Source organism: Pongo abelii, chromosome 5 (genome assembly GCF_028885655.2).
Source record: "Pongo abelii isolate AG06213 chromosome 5, NHGRI_mPonAbe1-v2.0_pri, whole genome shotgun sequence".
NCBI classification, from domain to species: Eukaryota; Metazoa; Chordata; class Mammalia; order Primates; family Hominidae; genus Pongo; species Pongo abelii.
This window is the reverse complement of record NC_071990.2, coordinates 6764527-6782819: the sequence shown is the minus strand read 5'-3', so window position 1 is coordinate 6782819 and position 18293 is coordinate 6764527. Positions and strand designations below refer to the sequence as shown.

The following is an 18293-nucleotide window of genomic DNA, read 5'->3' as shown; positions in this document are numbered from 1 at the left end:
AGTGGCATGAACACAGCTCATTACAGCCTCAACCTCCCAGGCTCTAGTGATTCTCTCGCCTCAACTTCTCAAGTAGCTGGGACCACAGGCACACACCACCACGCTGGGTTAATTTTTGTGTTTTTTGTAGGGACGGGGTTTGGCCAGGCTGATCTTGAACTTCTGGGCTCAAGGGATCCGCCCACCTTGGCCTCCTAAAGTGCTGGGATTACAGGCATGAGCTACAGTGCCCGACCCATATATATAAATATATATAAATATATAAATATAAAAATATAAATATATATAAATATAAAAATATAAATATATATAAATATATAAATATAAATATATAAATATATAAATATAAATATATATAAATATATAAATATAAATATATAAATATATAAATATAAATATATATAAATATAAATATATAAATATAAATATATATAAATATAAATATAAATATATATAAATATAAATATATAAATATAAAAATATATCAATATAAATATATAAATATAAAAATATATCAATATAAATATATAAATATATAAATATAAATATATATAAATATATAAATATAAATATATATAAATATATAAATATAAATATATATAAATATATAAATATAAATATATAAATATAAATATATATAAATATATAAATATAAATATATAAATATAAATATATAAATATAAAAATATATCAATATAAATATATAAATATATAAATATATAAATATATATAAATATATAAATATATATAAATATATAAATATATAAATATAAATATAAATATATAAATATATAAATATAAATATATATAAATATATAAATATAAATATATAAATATATAAATATATAAATATAAATATATATAAATATATAAATATATATAAATATATAAATATAAATATATAAATATATATAAATATATAAATATATAAATATATAAATATAAATATATATAAATATATAAATATAAATATATAAATATATATAAATATATAAATATAAATATATATAAATATATATAAATATATAAATATAAATATAAATAAATATATATAAATATATAAATATATAAATATAAATATATATATAAAATATATAAATATATAAATATAAATATATATATAAAATATATATATGTTTGTTTGTTTATTTTGAGATGGAGTCTTGCACTGTTGCCCAGGCTGGAGTGCAGTGGGGCGATCTCAGCTCACTGCAACCTCTGCCTCCTGGGTTCAAGCGATTCTCCTGCCTCAGACTCTTGAGTAGCTGAAACTACAGGTGCCAGCCACCACACCAGGCTAATTTTTGTATTTTTAGTAGAGACGGTGTTTCACCATTTTGGCCAGGCTTATCTCGAACTCCTAACCTTGTGATCTGTACACCTTGGCCTCCCAAAGTCCTGGGATTACAGGCAGGAGCTACCACACCTGGCCTTGTATTTTTTATGTACATGATGATCAACCTTTAACCAGAAGTAAGTAGGTTACAAATGAAGAAACTGAGGCTTATAGAAGTGAAGTAATTCTGTACAAGGACAGCAGCTAGGAGTTGGCAGAGCTGGGACTAGAAACTAAGCCACTTGTTGCTTCATACACTTCTAGGACTAAGGAAATTAAGTTCTTTTCTTAGATACCTTTAGGAAGCAGCCCTTCTTAAATGGGATTGACCACAAATAGTGCATCATCTTGTCACCATGGGCAAACAGCAGGGGCCTCAGCCTCTGGGGGTGCCAAAAGGGAGGACGAAGTTAAGAATAGTTACTTCCAGCACTGTCAAAGCAGAAAGACATTGTGTTTAGTGAACATGAACATGTTGGTCACTAAAAAAAGTTTATTCACCATCTGGGAAGAGATATTCTATCACCTTCTATCTAATGCATCCTATCAGATGAAGCAAGTTCCAGGGTCATTCAATTCCATTCACTTTGGTTTGGTGTATCACACACATCTGGCTAAAAATTCTGCTTCATTGGCCGGGCACTGTGGCTCACGCCTGTAATCCCAGCACTTTGGGTGGCCAAAGCGGATTATGGACTATATGAAAACTAGAAGTTTTATACGACAAAAGATAAAATAAAGCATGCTATTAAAAGTCAAGTAAGAGACTTGGACAAAACTTTATGACTTTTTTTTAATAGACCAAAGATTAATACCCAGACTATTGCTCCTGTGTTCCCTACTGCAAAAGAAAACCAAAAACAAACAAACAAAAAAACAGAAAAAACCAACAAGCCAATAGAGAAAGGACAGAGGATCTGAATGAGTAATTATAGAAAGAGAAATAAAATGGCTGATAATCTTACAGAGAAATATTTAACTTCAAGTAGTCCTCAGATAAAACCAAGTTTAGAGAATGAGATAGCCTCAATATATTGGTAAAGATGTGAAAGATTGGTAATAGGCAGTATTGGTGAGAAGGTTAAAATAAGCACTGTCTTTTTCTTTGTTTAATTTAATTTTTTAAACTTTTATTTTAGGTTCCGGGGTACATGTGAGGGTTTGTTACATAGTAAACAAATGTCAAGAATGTTTGTTGTATAGATTATTTCATCACCCGGGTATTAAGCCCAGTATCCCATAGTTATCTTTTCTGCTCCTCTCCCTCCTCTTACTCTCCCCCATCAAGTAGACCCCAGTGTCTGTTGTTTCCTTCTGTGTGTTCATAAGTTATTATTATTTGGCTCCCATTTATAAGTGAGAACATGCAGTATTTGGTTTTCTGATCCTGCATTAGTTTGCTGAGGATAATAGCCTCCAGCTCCATCCATGTTCCCGCAAAATACTTGATCTCATTCTTTTCATGGCTGCATAGTATTCCATGGTGTATGTGTATCACATTTTCTGTATCCAATCTGTCATTGATGGGCATTTATGTTGATTCCATGTAAAATAAGCATGTTCATCGTGGGGGGTAGTAATGTAAATTGATACAGCCTATTTGGAGGCCGACTTCTTAGTTGAATCTCGTGAGAGTGCTAATTTAATATTGTTTGTAATGGTAAACTATTGGCAATAATGTAAGTGGCCATCAGCAGGGGTATGGCTAAATAAATTGTAGTATGTCCATAACATAAAATATAGGCGTACAGCCTTTTTTCTTTTTTCCTTACATTTCCAGTGACAGGCATTTTTTAAAAATGTATGTATTTATTATTATTATTATTATTTGTAGACACAAGGTCCCACTCTGTTGCCCATGCTGGAGTGCAGTGGTGTGGTCACGGCTCACTGCAACCTCAAACCCCTAGGCTCAAGCAATTCTCCCGTGTTAGCCTCATGAGTAGCTGGGACTGTAGGCATGCACAACCATGCCTGGTAAATTTTTTTAATTTTTTGTAAAGATAGAGTCTCTCTATGTTGACCAGGCTGGTCTCAAACTCCTGGCATCAATCCTCCCGCCTCAGCCTCCCAAGGCACTGAGCCACTGTACCCGACTGCCATGCAGCCTTAAAAAAGAATGTAGTCTATTTATTGATTAGAAATCATCTCTGAAAAATATTGTTTATTAATAAAAGGAAGTTTTATTAACAGTACTTGTAATTTCTTTTAAAATCCAAAACATATTTCTGCATGTAAATGTGTAGGTATATATATGCATATAAAAAGGCATGGAAGACACACACCTAGCTGCCAATGTTTATTAACTCTGAGGAGGAGCGTGGACTAGGAGATGGGGAGGGTGTGGGGCATAAAGGTTTAGTTCATTATTCTTCAGTGTTTATTTTTTTTTTTTTGGAGACAGGGTCTTGCTCTGTCACCTAGGCTGGAGCACAGTGGTGCAAATTCAGTTCACTGCAACTTCCGCCTCACGGGTTTAAGCAATCCTCCAGCCTCAACCTCCCGAGTAGCTGAGATCACAGGTGCACGCCACCACAACAGGCTAATTTTTGTATTTTATTGTAGAGATGGGGTTTTTCCATGTTGCCCAGGCTGGTCTCAAACTCCTGGGCTCATGCGAGCCACTCGCCTTGGTGTCTCAAAGTGCTGGGATTATAGGCGTGAATCACCGTGCCCGGCCCGGTGTTGATTGCTTTAATCAAATGTGTCACTGTATTGCTTGTGTGGTTTAAAAATAAAAAAAATTGTACTGCAGCAAATCGATTTGGTTATTCTGTAGTAGTCACATTGTAACAAGTTCCTTATGGGCCAGCAGTGTATAACTCTGGCTGAAAAAAAGAAACAAGTGGAATTTGGGCTGGGCGCAGTGGCTCACGCCTAGAACACCAGCATTTTCGGAGGCCAAGGTGGGTGGATCACCTGAGGTGAGGAGTTTGAGACCAGCCTGGGCAACATGGCAAAACCCCGTCTCTACTAAAAATACAAAAATTAGCTGGGCATGGTGGCGGGCGCTTGTAATCCCAGCTACTCAGGAAGCTGAGGCAGGGGAGTTGCTTGAACCCGGGATGTGGAGGTTGCAGTGAGCAGAGATTGCGCCACTGCACCCCAGCCTGGGCGACAGAGACTCCATCTCAAACAAACAAACAAAAACAAGTGGAATTTTAGAACAACTACATGGGAGAAAAAAGTAGGATTTTCGTGAAGTCCTCCCATTTGTGCACAGCACCGAGCTGTCTGGTTTTCTGTGTCTAGAGCTTCCTAATGAAAGAGAGATAAACACATACTGAAATCAAGGAGGAGATCAAGGATGATTAAAGAGGAAGAAATGAAGACATATCAAGAGGATACCACAGTAATTCCAGGGATTGAGGAAGCCAGAGTACATAATGAAGAGATGTTATGCACCCTTAGTGACGTGGGAATGAAGGTATCACTAAACAGCTGCTCAAGAAAGACCAGAAGTTCTCAAGGTGTGGTCCTGGACCAGAGGCATCACCATCACCAGAAAACTTTCTAAAAATGCAAGTTCGCAGACCCCGACCCACACCTGCTGAATCAGAAACGTGGGGGTGGGGCCCAGCAAGGTTTTAGCAAGCCTTCTGGGGGATTCGGATGTGCATTCAAGCTTGAGAAACATGACTGTAGACCAGTGCTTCCCAGCACTGACTACGTACGAGTCACCCGGGAGCGTGTTAAGCAGCGCGCTCTGATTCAGCAGGAGAGGCCAAGATGCTGCAGTTCTCACCAACGCCCAGGTGAGGCTGATGCTGCCGTTTCTCAGGCCACACGTTGAATCACTTTTGAAGGAAGGTTGAGTGAGCATTCAGTGACTGCAGGGCTTCGTAAGGAAATAGTCAAGGAAAACACAAATAGCAGCATCAGTTTATCGCCATCGATATTTTAAAGGATCGGAGCAAGAAAAATGCTGCTTTTGGTGGTTTGTTGCCTGGTGTTCCGCGGATGTTTCACCAACAGCAATGCCTTTGCATATCTATAACATGCTTCCTGAAAGTCCCAAGCACGACCTGTGAGGCACTTCTCTCTGCAGACGCAGAGGCTGACGCTGGCCCGTAGAGCTATTTGCCTTCCAAGGTCACAGAAACCTTGGACAGATCGGGCTGGCAAAGGTCTCCTGACTATCCGGCTGGAGCTCTTTCTGCAGGCCCCTTAAGGCTGTCCTAGTCAAGCCACAGTGGGAAGTAGTGACAGAGCGCATGAGATTGACATTGCTGTGGCTCAGTCGTAAAAACTGGACCAGCTCAGTCTCCAGGCTCACTGGTGAATAATAGGAACCTTTATCATCCTTTCCGTCAGAAAGCATTTATTTAAAACCCCTTGGCTAACTCGCAGGGTGAGCTGGCCTGTCACACACCATCACATGGTGTGGAAACTGGCAATTAAATTTAGCAACCCACCTTGGCAAACTCAGACTGAGATGTTTACTGGCCAGCCCAGCCCAGGGGGAGCCAGGGGCTTTCATTCCTAAATCAAGAGGTTTCCAGAAAAAGTGAAACACGGCTTGAGTGGGTTATGCTGAATTATGAGCACCTGTCCCCATCAATAACTTGGTGTCCTCAAAATGCTACTGCAGGACTCTGAGGTCCAAGAATGCCTGTCCTGTACACAGCTGAGGGATGACTATTGGCCTTGCAGGGCTGCCGCTCAGAGAGGGGGAGATGCCGAAAGGGAAGCGCTTGCTTGCTCCAAGGACAGCTTGTTTGTTTACTGACTCTGGGAACAGAGAGAGACAACATTAATCAAAGAATAAATGTCATTTCCCCTCCACACCCCGAGAAGAGTGCTGCAACTGTGGCCTGTGGTTTATCTGTAACAATGTAGGTGAGCAACTTCAGTGCATATCCATGATGGCAAACAGCAAGGTGGGCATCCTGAGGAGTGAGTTTCCCAGTTTATTGGGGGCAATCAGAATTATGGCCTGGATGCAGTGATACAGCTCTGCCTGTAGTCCAGGAAGCTGTTCTGTTATAAAGGTCCACTTTCGGGAACACCCTTGGGGCTGCAAGCTAGCAAAAGTGGAGTTCGTGTGCATCTTCCGGATCCAGTGGTGTCATTAGGATGTCTCAACAAGAGGGGCTGCCATTTGTCGTCTTAGCCAAAGACTTAGCCAGAATCCTACTCTTTAGTGGGGCTGGGGATGTGATGGTGAGAGAGAGGTAAGAGGATGAGTCTTGCACAAGCTAGACTCATTAGTCACAGCTTTCCCAACCCTTGACGTGCCTGGTAAATTATAGCTGCCCAAGTGCAGTAAGGGCTTGTCTTCGACATGGGCCCAGATCTGCTGCTGTGGGCGGAAAGGTGAGGACCCTTGCAGCCCTACAGGAAGGTACCAGATACCACTCTTCCTGTGTGTGAAAGCACCCGCTGCTCAAATTTAGATAAATGTGTTTCAGCTCTAGCACACCCACAGGAGTATCTGTTCTCCCACCTTACACAATAGCACCTGACAACAGAGAACAAAACCTGAAGTGTCGTAAACCGGGCCCTGAGGGGAGGAAAAAGGCTGACGGATATGGGAGCTACCCCTGCTCAGAAATGAAGGGGAGTGGCTGTGTATTCTTCTGAATGTATAACCCTAGCGAATTTCCAGTAATGCTGGGTGATGATGGAAGGGCATGGAAGCCTTTAAGGCTGGTAAAACCGAGGTTGCCAAGCCAGGTTCTCACATGTGCTGTCATTAAGAGTCCTGGCAACCTGTTAGTGTCTACCCTGCCCCTTCCAGGTCCCATCTTTATCTCTGCTTTCCCCCCTTCCCTTTTTCTTTTGCTCCCTCTTCTTCTCTCTTGTTTCCTCTCCCCTTTTTAGACCTAAAAACAGTGTCTCCCTCCAGACCTTCCTTGAGTCACTGGGGCCCCTGGGCTAAGGAAATAACTGGTCCTCCATGGGGCAGAAGAAACAGGTCAGGGCCAACATTCGTGTGGCCTTGAGTCTAATGCCAGCATGACCCGCTGTGCGGGTTGCTGTCTATTTTCAGTGCCTGGTTTCTCTCTCTGTAAGATGGAGATAATGGTCCTCCCTCTCCCTGCCTTCACAAGGATGATTTCAAGGACAAGCAAGATGGTGCTTAAAAGCCCGCCTCGGGGGAAGGGCTGGGCGTTATCAGGATTGTTCATTTACCTTCCAGAGTCTGCTGACGTTTTTACTCGTGTCTTTCTCATCTTGTAAAGCAGGTTGCATCCTAAGAGTTGTGTCTGGCTCAAGGTCACGCAAGGTTGGGTGCCTCAGCTGGATTTAAACAAAGAACAATTGAGTTCCTAATCTACGGCTCAGCCCGTTGGACCACAGTGACCTCTGGTCTCTGTACCTGGAAGCCCAGCCCTGCTGGAGGAAGTAATGCGCCTGGCTCTCCAGGTGGTGCGGGAACCTGTTGTGCCGCTGCCTCCTCCCCCAGCAGCCAGGTGGAATCCAGCTCTCTCTGTGTCCCCAGCATCGCACACCTGCCTAGCACAGCCTGCCTTGCAGAGCAGGTGTTGGCTGTGAGATGCTCAGTCTGGCGAGGGGAGTCAGAGGACGCAAATCTGCTTGGGGGATTCAGAAGTGATGGACAGGCCCCAAGTGTGAGATTTCCAGGCTAATTAAAAAGTTTCTCTTCCATGAAACTTTGAATTTAATTAGTTTGCATATGGGGCATCTAAAACAGAAATACCAGGGAAGCAGAAATGCCAAACAAAAGTGGAAAGATCCCTTCTGAGCGGGGGACGACCCCAGCTGCTGTGGCTGCACTGTGGTGGTCGTTTTCCTGGATTGCCCTGCTCTGCTTTGGACTGCAGGGCTCTGTCTTCTGAGAACTACATTTCCCAGGTCCCCTTGCTCCTGGCTTCTGGCTGGCCTCCGCCCAGGGAGTCAGTGAAGATAAACCGAAGGGCTAGGGGACGGGAGATCCAGAGCGTTTCTCTGTCTCTCTGCAGCCTGGTCAGGGTCCTTGGCACTGGTCCTCTGTGGCTGGGTGGCCCTTCCCTCCATCCTTCCAATTCCTACCAGACAGTGCAGGATTTGGGTTCAGATAACATCCCCTTTCCAAGCCCAGAGTGGGTAGAAACTTCTTAACTTCTTCCTGTTATTTCTTTCTGGGTTGCCTCACTACCCCATTTGACTTTTCAGCAACTCCAACGTCTTTGCAACCAGTTCCCCACGTTCCATCCCCTCTGTTGAAGACCTAGACTGGGAACTGTTTTCCCAACTGATCTGTAGCTGGAATCTCTGAAGGCACCTCTGTGGTACACACGAGGAGCCTGAAAGTGGGTGAAGCCCCTGGACCTGCCTGTGTGAATTGTATTAGCAGTGGGACAGGACCCAGCTCTCCCAGGGTAACTTAGAGACTCCTGTGGCTGTGCTTCCTTGTCGGGTGGGGGGCACTTTTGGTTTAATCTTAAAAAATTTATAAGTAGGGTAAAAAATTCATAATAGATAACAGGGTGCACAATAAAACCTCAATTTTCCTCTCTCTGAACCTAGTTTCCCAGAATTGCAGATAAGAGATTACAGGCTTGTAATACTTAGGACTTGTCAGGCCCTGGACTGGAAGTTTTTCTCATCTTATTTTTGTTACTCACAATAACCTTACGAGATAGAAATGTTACAGGAGGGGAAACTGAGGCTCTGAGGCAGAAAGAAATGTGCCCAAGTATGTGCCTAAGCTAGGATTTGAAACCAGGTCTGCCTGACTCCCAAGCCTGGGCTGTTCCTGCTATATCCCAGGAGACCATATGCTGTTGTCCACTGTAATTATCAACAGTGCCCTTCACTCTTGGCCTGGTCTCAGAATATGGGTCACGTGATCACGCTGGCCATACCATGCTATGCCTTGGTGATGGACAAACGGTGGTGATGCAGCTTCCTTGATAGTTGAGGCCTGGCTCTCCATTCCCATGGACATCATTAGGTTTAAGGACAGCCTTCACACTTTGGTAGGTAGTCCTTCCTGGCTTATTACGGGGGGTGTGGACAACCACATGAGCTCCCCCTCTTCCAGGGAGCCTTCCCTGACTTCCACAACTCCCAGGATCTGCTGGTCCATGCTGCACTGCTTACCTCTTAACTTCACGGGATGATTTGTTCTAATTTATTTTCTCTTTTAAAAACTATGGTAAAGAGCATATAACATAAAATTTACTGGCCGGGCATGGTGGCTCACACCTGTAATCCCAGCACTTTGGGAGGCTGAGGCAGGTGGATCACCTGAGGTCGGGAGTTAGAGACCAGCATGGCCAACATGGCGAAACCCTGTCTCTACTAAAAATACAAAAATTAGCTGGGTGTGGTGGCGCATGCCTGTAATCCCAGCTACTTGGGAGGCTGAGGCAGGAGAACCCCTTGAACCTGGGAGGCAGAGGTTGCAGTGAGCCAAGATTGCGCCACTGCATTCCAGCCTGGGTGACACTCCTTCTCAAAAATAAAATTTAAAAAAACCCCACTTACTATCTTAACCATTTTAAAGTATACAGTGTAGCAGTTTGTTTTTTTAGAGACAGAGTCTTACTGGCTCAAGTGCAGTGGCACGCTCACAGCTCACTGCAGCCTTGACCTCCTGCGCTTAAGTGATCCTCCTACCTCAGCCTCCCGAGTTGCTGGGACTGCAGGCATGAGCACTGGCAGTTTAGCAGCATTAAGCACATTCACATTGTCGTGCTAACACCACCGCCATCCATCTCCAGAATTCTTTTCATTTTGCAAGACTGGAACTTTGTGCCAATTGAACACCAAGTCCCCTTTCCCTTCTCCTTCCAGCCCCTGATGACCACACTTCTACTTTGTTTCTACGGATGTGATGACGCTAGGTACCTCCTGTAAGCAGAATCATTCAGTATCTGTCCTTTTGTGTCTGGCTTATCTTAGCGTAATGTTCTCAAGGTCCATCCATGTTGTAGCATGTGTCAAAATTTTCTTGCTTTTAAGGTGTTCTTTATTTATTTATTTTTTTTGAGACAGAGTCTCGCCCTGTCTCCCAGGCTGGAGTGCAATGGCGCGATCTAGGCTCACTGCAACATCCACCTCCCGGGTTCAAATGATTCTCCTGCCTCAGCCTCCCGAGTAGCTGGGATTACAGGCACCCACCACCATGCCTGGCTAATTTTTTTTTTTTTTTTTTTTTTGTATTTTTAGTAGACATGCAGTTTCACCATGTTTACCAGGCTGGTCTCGAACTCCTGACCTCGTGATCTGCCTGCCTTGGCCTCCTAAAGTGCTGGGATTACAAGCATGAGCCACCGCGCCTAGTCAAGGTGTTTTTTTTGTTTTTGTTTCTGTTTTTTTTTTGAGATGGAGTCTCGCTCTGTCGCCCAGCCTGGGGTGCAGTGGTGCGATCTCGACTCACCGTAAGCTCCGCCTCCTGGGTTCATGCCATTCTCCTGCCTCAGCCTCCCGAGTAGCTGGGACCACAGGCGGGTGCCACCACTGCCGGCTATTTTTTTTTGTATTTTTAGTAGAGACGGGGTTTCACTGTGTTAGCCAGGGTGGTCTTGATCTCCTGACTTCGTGATCCGCCCACCTCAGCCTCCCAAAGTGCTGGGATTACAGGTGTGAGCCACCACACCCAGCCCCAAGGCGTTCTTAATTAAGTTTTATGTTAATGCTCTAAGGGCGAGTACATCCTTGTGGCTTTTGGAGTCTCACACAGCGTGGCAGTATATTTGACTGCTTAGTCAGTACTAACAAGTGGACAATGCAGATTTGACATTTTTTAGGACTTGTAGCTGCCAGAGGAGTGAGGCAAGAGGCTTACAAGTTGAGAGCGGCCCCCAGTCAGTCTGTGACCTGGTCTTTTGTGGCATCATTGCTTTCAACTACACTTGTACTTAAGTTTATGGCATAGATTAATAATTGGCTTTTTGCACTTAATTGAAAAACAGAGGTTACATAGTCGTGTCTCATCATTTCAGCAGCAGTGCTTCAATCAGAGGTGCACGTGTGTGTGAAAGTGTGAGTGTGTGTTTGTGTGAATCACTTTGCAGTGACAAGCTAGATGCAGGCCATGGAATTTCTCTTCCCATTTACTCTGCCTTAATAGAAGCATTGGTTTAGAGAGATACTGATATGCTGATTCTAAATTGGAGACCCTACCAAAAGAAGAAAAAGTCTTGAGTTTCTTTTCCCGTCTTTTTATATGAAGAGTGTTTCCTTCAAAGGAGAACAGGAAAGAAGGTGCTGAATTTGGGTGTGTGAACTCTTTTCTCGTTTAAGGCCCAGGGAGTCACCACAGCCATGGCTGACGGTGCCAGCTCTCCCGCGTGCGGCTGCTGCCCGTGGGTTTCACTTTCCTGTTTTACGTTGTAGAAATGGGGACAGAGAGACCGAATGACAGGCACGTGGCCACGCAGCTGATTCAAATAGAGGCGGTCTGGCTCTGTCAACAAGGTTTGTTTAGGGTCTGGTAAGGGGTTGTGTCTTGGAGGTATCAAGGTGCGCTTGGCTCCAATTTCATCTGCATCTAACAGGCTGGAGTTTGCTGCTCACTGTGCGCTGGAGCCAGGCCTGCACGCCCCCCTCCCATCTTCAGACAGCAGCTGGTTCTGGCCTTGGCCTGCTTTCCTCTCTTGCTGAAGGAGCCCCACGAGGTGGCCCAGCGTCCTCCATCTGTGGGGTCTCAGGCCTTGCGTAGCCTCATGCCCCAGGAGCTCATCTTGATGCTGGACGTTGCCCTGAGGTCAGCCTGGAGTTCTAGCTGGGCCTGGTGACCCTGAAGCTGTCTCCGCCCAACACTGCTTCAGCTTCTCAGAGGCCCACGGCTATAGTCAACACCAGGAACACTGTCCATTCCAGAAGCTCCCCTGCGTGACTGTGAAGCACATGGCCTGGGGTGGAGGAGGGGAAGATGGGGGTGGATGTTCCAGTTAATCATCTGGGTACAGTTCTCTTCTTGTTACCCGAGCTCTTGTGTGTTACTGAAAGCCAATAGGATGCACATGGAGTTTGAACAAATAAACAAAGAATGAACACTGGGGTAGGGCACTGTCACCTCTAGGATACCATGTTCTAAAACGTGCACGTGCCCCTGGTGTGGTGTGATATGATGAGTCTGCAAAATGAGCTCTTGGTGGGAATGCATTTGGGGCCTTATCAATCAACCCCAAACAGTGTAGACACAGACAGAGATGGGCGTGGCATTGAAGCCAGAGTGTTCTAGGTACTGTGTGTGTGCTGGGGGTAATGTGTAAGTTCTGTTTCCCAAGATGTTGGGAAGAAATCCTGCCTGCCTGGAGTGGCTTCTGGGATGCAGCCTTGGAACAGGCCTGGTGCTGCAGGAAGCATCTGGTTGTCACGCCTGGAGTTAGTGTGCCCCCGGCCCCCGGCCTGCTTGCTGGCCAGCCTGGAGCATGGACGGGGAAGAAGCCGCAGAGGAAATTGGTGGGTGAGGCCACCACGGGTTTGCAATAAGTCTCAACCTGTCACCGTCAAGGCGGGGCCTCCCATAAAAGGCTTCTTCAGCCAGGATCTGGATTCCTTTTGAGCCTTGTACAGCACAAAATGAATCCAAGACAAGCAGACAGTCTGGTTTTACTCCTTCAGTTGATATATTTTAAACTCTCTAGTGCACATTTACATTTTTAACCACATGCTGACTTACTGTTTGTGTGGGGAGGTCTGTGCTCTCCTAGTGCCTTGCCACGGGGAAAGGTCATCCAAGGCTGGGCTCCTTCATGCAATCACCAAGTCTGACTGTGGGAGAAAAGTCCTGAGTCCTTGGGTAGCTGTTGTGGTACCTGCTCTGAGAAGTCCCTCAGCCACTGGACCTGGACCTGTCCTCAGCTACCAGTTCAGTGGGTCTCGCCTGCACCCCATGGCTGTCTGTCATCTGGCCAGGCTCTGACACAAGGGTGACAGGGCTGGAGGAGGCTCCTGGCCAGGTGTGGTGAGGGGCAAGCCCACACAGAAGGCAGCCCTCTGCCCAGGAGCCTGCGGGTCTCCAGAGCCTGCTTGCACAATGCTTCCTGCGTGCGTTTGCATCACAGCCTCAGCAACTGTCACGTCAGCATGTGACCTTTACAATTGTTGACAAGGAGCCACTTCTGGAGACTGTGCTCAGAAGGAGCAGTCCCTCTTCCCGCCACTCTCCTGCCTGCCTGCCCCACACGCTGAGGCCCACCGCTGGCCACTTGGTATTTTATTTCACTTAATTTTAAATTTATTTTTATTTTTTGAATTTATTTTATTCTGTTTTATTAATTTAATGTAATGTTATTTTAAAGATGGGGTCTCGCTCTGTTGCCCAGGCTGGTCATGAACTCCTGGGCTCAAGTGATTCTCCTGCCTCAGGCTCCCAAAGTGCTGGGATTACAAGTGTGAGCCACCATGCCTGGCCTATTTATTTTAGAATTTATTTTATTATTATTTTTAACCTCACTGCCTGATGCGCACTGTTGGAGAATTTGGCACTTCTCCCTCCCTGTGAAGACCCAAGATCGGCTCCCGTGTCCTGGCATCACTGCTGTCACCTCCAGGCATAGTTTGGCAACTGCCCCCACCAGCACACACACACACACCCTGATATTTTCTGATTCTCAGTGGGGCTTGAGGAGCCTCCTGCTCCCAGCTTTATGTGACTTGGGGAGGAGTCGGGTGAAAGGAAAGGTACGGGGCACCTTGTAGAAGACCTGGCAGAGGAGGCTGGAGGAGGGAAATATTTCTGGGCAGGAAAACACTAATAGGGCCGTTCAGCGGCTCTCAGGCCTAGAGGGGTGTGATCCCTATAATTCAAGGCAGGCCCCAGACCCGCCTGGGCTGAAAGGCCGCAGGGGGATCCTTTTCTCTCCCTCATTGCAATTTAGGCCATTCTTCCCTGGAACACACGAGTTCAGAGTCAGCCAGGTAAGAGGCTGACTCTCTAGAAAGCCAATTCCTGTACCTGGAGGAGATGTGGATGCCATGGAAACTTGGTGCCCTTGGAGGCTGCATGAAGTTGAAAGTGGCACGGTGGCAAGCAGGGGAACTGGGAAGCAGGGATCAAGGGAGAAGAAAATTGAGATTTTATTATCCATCTTCTTAAGCATTGTGACAATTTTATCCCACATATAGAATAATTTTTTTTAACATTACACTAAAAAAGTTGCACAACTTTTCACTGATTTCTTGGAAATAGGATGATATAGAGAATCTCCGAGTGACTCATGGTCAGCCTCTACTCATGGGCATGGGTGCTGATTGTTTCAGCCCCTGGTACCTACTTGACTGCTTCCCAAAGCCAATTAATCACCAAGCTCTACTAGTTGTAGCTCTTAAACATTCTTTCAATACATGGATTTCTCTTTATTACCCCCTAATTCAGGAGTCAGTAAACTATGGCTCTTAGGCCTGATCTGTCTGCTGACTGGTTTGTAAATAAAGTTTTATTGGAACACGGCTATGTTCATTCATTTGTATACCATCCAAGGCAGATTTCTTTTTTGAGATGGGGTCTCTGTGTCACCCAGGCTGGAATGCAGTGGTGCGATCTCGGCTCACTGTAGCCTCAATCTCCCAGGTCTCAAGCGATCCTCCTACTTCAGCTTCCTGAGTAGGTGGGACTATAGGCATGTGCCACCATGCCTGGCTATTTTTTTTTTTTTTTTTTTTTTTTGTAGAGATGGTGTCTCACCATGTTTCCCAAGCTGGTCTCAAACTCCTGGGCTCAAGTGACCCACCTGCCACAGCCTCCCAAAGTGTTGGGATTACAGGCGTAAGCCATGGTGCCCAGCCCATGGCTGATTTCTTTATTGTTTTCTTTTCTTTTTGAGACAGGGTCTCACTCTGTTGCCCAGGCTGGAGTGTAGTGGTACAACCACAGCTCACTGTAGCCTCGAACTCCTGGGCTCAAGCTGTCCTCCCACCTCAGCCTCCTGAGTAGCTGGGACTGTAGGCACGTACTACCACATCTGGCTAGTTTTTAATTTTTTTTGTAGAGATGGGGGTCTCACTCTGTTGCCCAGGCTGGTCTCGAACTCCTGGACTCAAGTGATCCTCCCACCTCAGCCTCCCAAATTGCTGGGATTACAGGTCTACGCCACTGCTCCGGCCCATGGCTTCTTTCTTGCTAAAAAGACAGAGCTGAATATGCCCCAGATATTTGTTATCTGGCCCTTTACAGAAAATATTTGCTGACTCTTGCCCTAATTCATCCATTAGCGTCTTTTGGTGGAGTGAGTGAAGCATCTTCCTAAGTGATGTCTATGTCTCCAGTCTTGTTCTCCTCCCATCCATTTTCCTCACTCTGGCCTTTGAAAGAGGAAAATCTGGTTATGGCAGTTGGCCACTTGCTCCACTGCCTCCTTCTGCTCTCTTGATGGATTCCAAACATCTTCTCATGGTCTGCAGGATTCTTCCACTCAGCCCCAGCCCTCCTTTCACCACTGTGCCACGTTCAGCTGTATGCAGCTTCCGGGCACCGAGTTCCCATGGCACCTAGGTCTCCCTGCAGGTGTGGCCATTGGTGTGTGCTGCTTCCTCTTCCTGGAATTACCTTTCTGTCTGCTCCTTACCTGGCCAACTCTGACTCATTCTACAGTTCTCAGGAAAGCCTCTTGACTTCCCAAGGCTGGGCTAGGAGGCTTTTCTGTGTGCTTCCATGGTGCTGAATTCTTCTCCCATTATAGGACATATCGGGTTATATTGAAAATTTCATTTGCTTCCTTCCTTCTTTCCTTCCTTCCTCTCTTCCCCACTCTTCTATATATTGTATTAGTCACTAATTGCTCTAAATACAAAAAAAAAAAAAAAAAACAAAACTAAAATAATCCAAAGCTCCCTGCTGCTCTCAGAGGCTTGCATACTGGTGGGCAGAGATAGAAATTAAGCAAGATTAGGAAGTAGGGTAGAGAATATTAGAGAGGAAGATGTCTTGAGAGGAAGAAATAAATCAGGAAGAGGATATGAAATACTGGGGGTGTTGACATTTTAGATGGGGCGGCTAGACAAGGCCTCCCGGAGAAGGCATCTTTTGGGGAAAGACTTGCAGGATGGGAGGGAGTGAGCCATCTAGCTATGTGGGGAAGAGCATCTAGAGGTATGGTATGGTATGGTATGGTATGGTATGGTATGGTATGGTATGGCATCTAAAGGTATGGTACAAAGTCCTGAAGGCAGGAGAAATGAGGCCAGTGTGGCTAGAGAGGAGAAAAGGAGGAAAAGAGCAGGAGGATGAATAAATGCTATGGGGTGGCCAGGTCCCACGGGGCTGTGGGAAGGACCTTGACCTTTACTCTGAGGATCATGGGAACCATTGTAGAGTATTGAGCAGAGGAGTGACATGACCTGTCTGGAGCTTTCCACAGAGTCCTTCTTTCTGCAATTTTACTCTCCATTAGACAGACAAGCTCCTTGAGGGGAGGCACTGTGTCTTATTCCCTTTATTCTGAGGACATAGCACATCTAGCTTGTAGAAGACCTCAATATATGTTTAACAAATGAACAATGAATGAATGAATGAATGCATGAATGACTGCTATCTCCCAACCGCCAGATCCTGGCTCCTGAGGGCTCTGGGAATCTTCTCCCTGTGGAAGGAAAGCTCTGGTAGAAGATGCTGCCAACAGCTAAGGCCTTGGGGTTCTTAGCTTCTTGCTTGGATGTCACTATGGCAGCAACATACATCCAAACCAGTTTTCACTGTTGCCACAGAGCAGCTGCTTAATTAATCAATGTCACCCGGAGGGAGGATTTCAGGGGTGACCCTGTCCTTCACAGTCTTCTGCTGGATGAAGTCATAGAGTTATTACCAAACTTGCAGATGGAGGTAGGAGGAACAGAGGGTTTGTTGACGGATGGACTCAGGATTTACAACTATCTTTATAGGTTCGAGCCTATAAAGAGGCCCCATCAACTGGAGAAGGTAAGATAGGGAAATGTCAGGTTCTGCATCAGAGCCCCAAATCAACAGTAAAATGGCCACTGGGGGGATTTGTAGCTTTGGTAGGTGTCAAACACTCTGAGTTAAAAGTGTGAAGCAACTGTCAAAAGTCTTAAAGCTCTCTGAGAAGCCATTGTAGATGTAGATGAATAGATGCATCTTATCTGAGAGCTGTAAGCTGCCTCTGATTGTGTAAAGCCACTCCCAGGATTCCAGGTAGGACACCTCCAGGGAGCTGTGAGCACACTGGGAGGATGACAGGGAGGGGTATTTGAGAGCACAGTGGGTGGTTATTTGGAGAAGAGGAGTCTCGGGGTGGGACTTGATAAATGTCTCCAAATATTATTAGTTCTGAATTCTTAGGTCTGAGAGAACTTAGATTTGAGAGTTAATGTGAATGGCCTCAAGGGGCTGAAATAGGACCAATTGGATATCAGCTCAACTGATGGAAGCATTGTCCAGACATCAGATGGGTTGCTTCAAGCCTCTCTCTTTTTTTAGTAGGGAGGAGAGGACAATCGGTAGGGAGGAATGCTGTGGAACTGACTTAAGCATCAGATAAGCACTTTGACTAGAGTTCTTCAAAATGCCTTTTCACACTGGGGTTCTGTGAATGCATCTCCTCTATTACTGTATGGCCAACTGTGCTAGTTACTCCTTAATATCCATTCTTCACTGCTTCATCAGTAATGATAACCCACATTTTTAGCATGCTTTTCAAGGGCAAGAGCTTCTTTCCGCAGTCTGGCTTGGAACTAGGCATGGTCAAGGAGAAAGCTATGGCTAATGGACTAAAAGCAGAAGTATCATGTTCAACTTCTGGGAAGTAGTATTAAAGAGAGGGGGTGTGTCCTTATTTCTCTTTCCTACTTGCTGCAGGCTAGAATGTGGATGTGGTAGCTGGAGCTCAGTAGCCATTTTGGGCCATGAGGTAGAAGCTCCTTGTTGATAAGAAGCCTGGGTTCCTGATGATCTTGGCCAGTATTGCAACCCTGGACTGCTGACCTTTACTGTTTATGTGGAAGCTATATAAATTTGCATTTCTTTTTTTTTTTTTTTTTTTGAGATGGAGTCTCACTCTGTCACCTAGGCTGGAGTGCAGTGGCATGATCTCGGCTCACT

The 18293-nt window shown here is 45.1% G+C and overlaps 1 long non-coding RNA gene across 1 annotated transcript; it reads right to left on the bottom strand.

Annotated features, from left to right (window-relative positions):
* Nucleotides 1-3187: 3187 nt before the first annotated feature.
* LOC129059867 (uncharacterized) lies at nt 3188-13279 on the bottom strand. Its single transcript, XR_008525955.2, has 3 exons — nt 12918-13279; nt 7472-7579; nt 3188-6067 (listed from the first exon to the last, which is right to left on the bottom strand). It is a non-coding gene; the product is annotated as an uncharacterized LOC129059867 (long non-coding RNA).
* Nucleotides 13280-18293: the final 5014 nt, after the last annotated feature.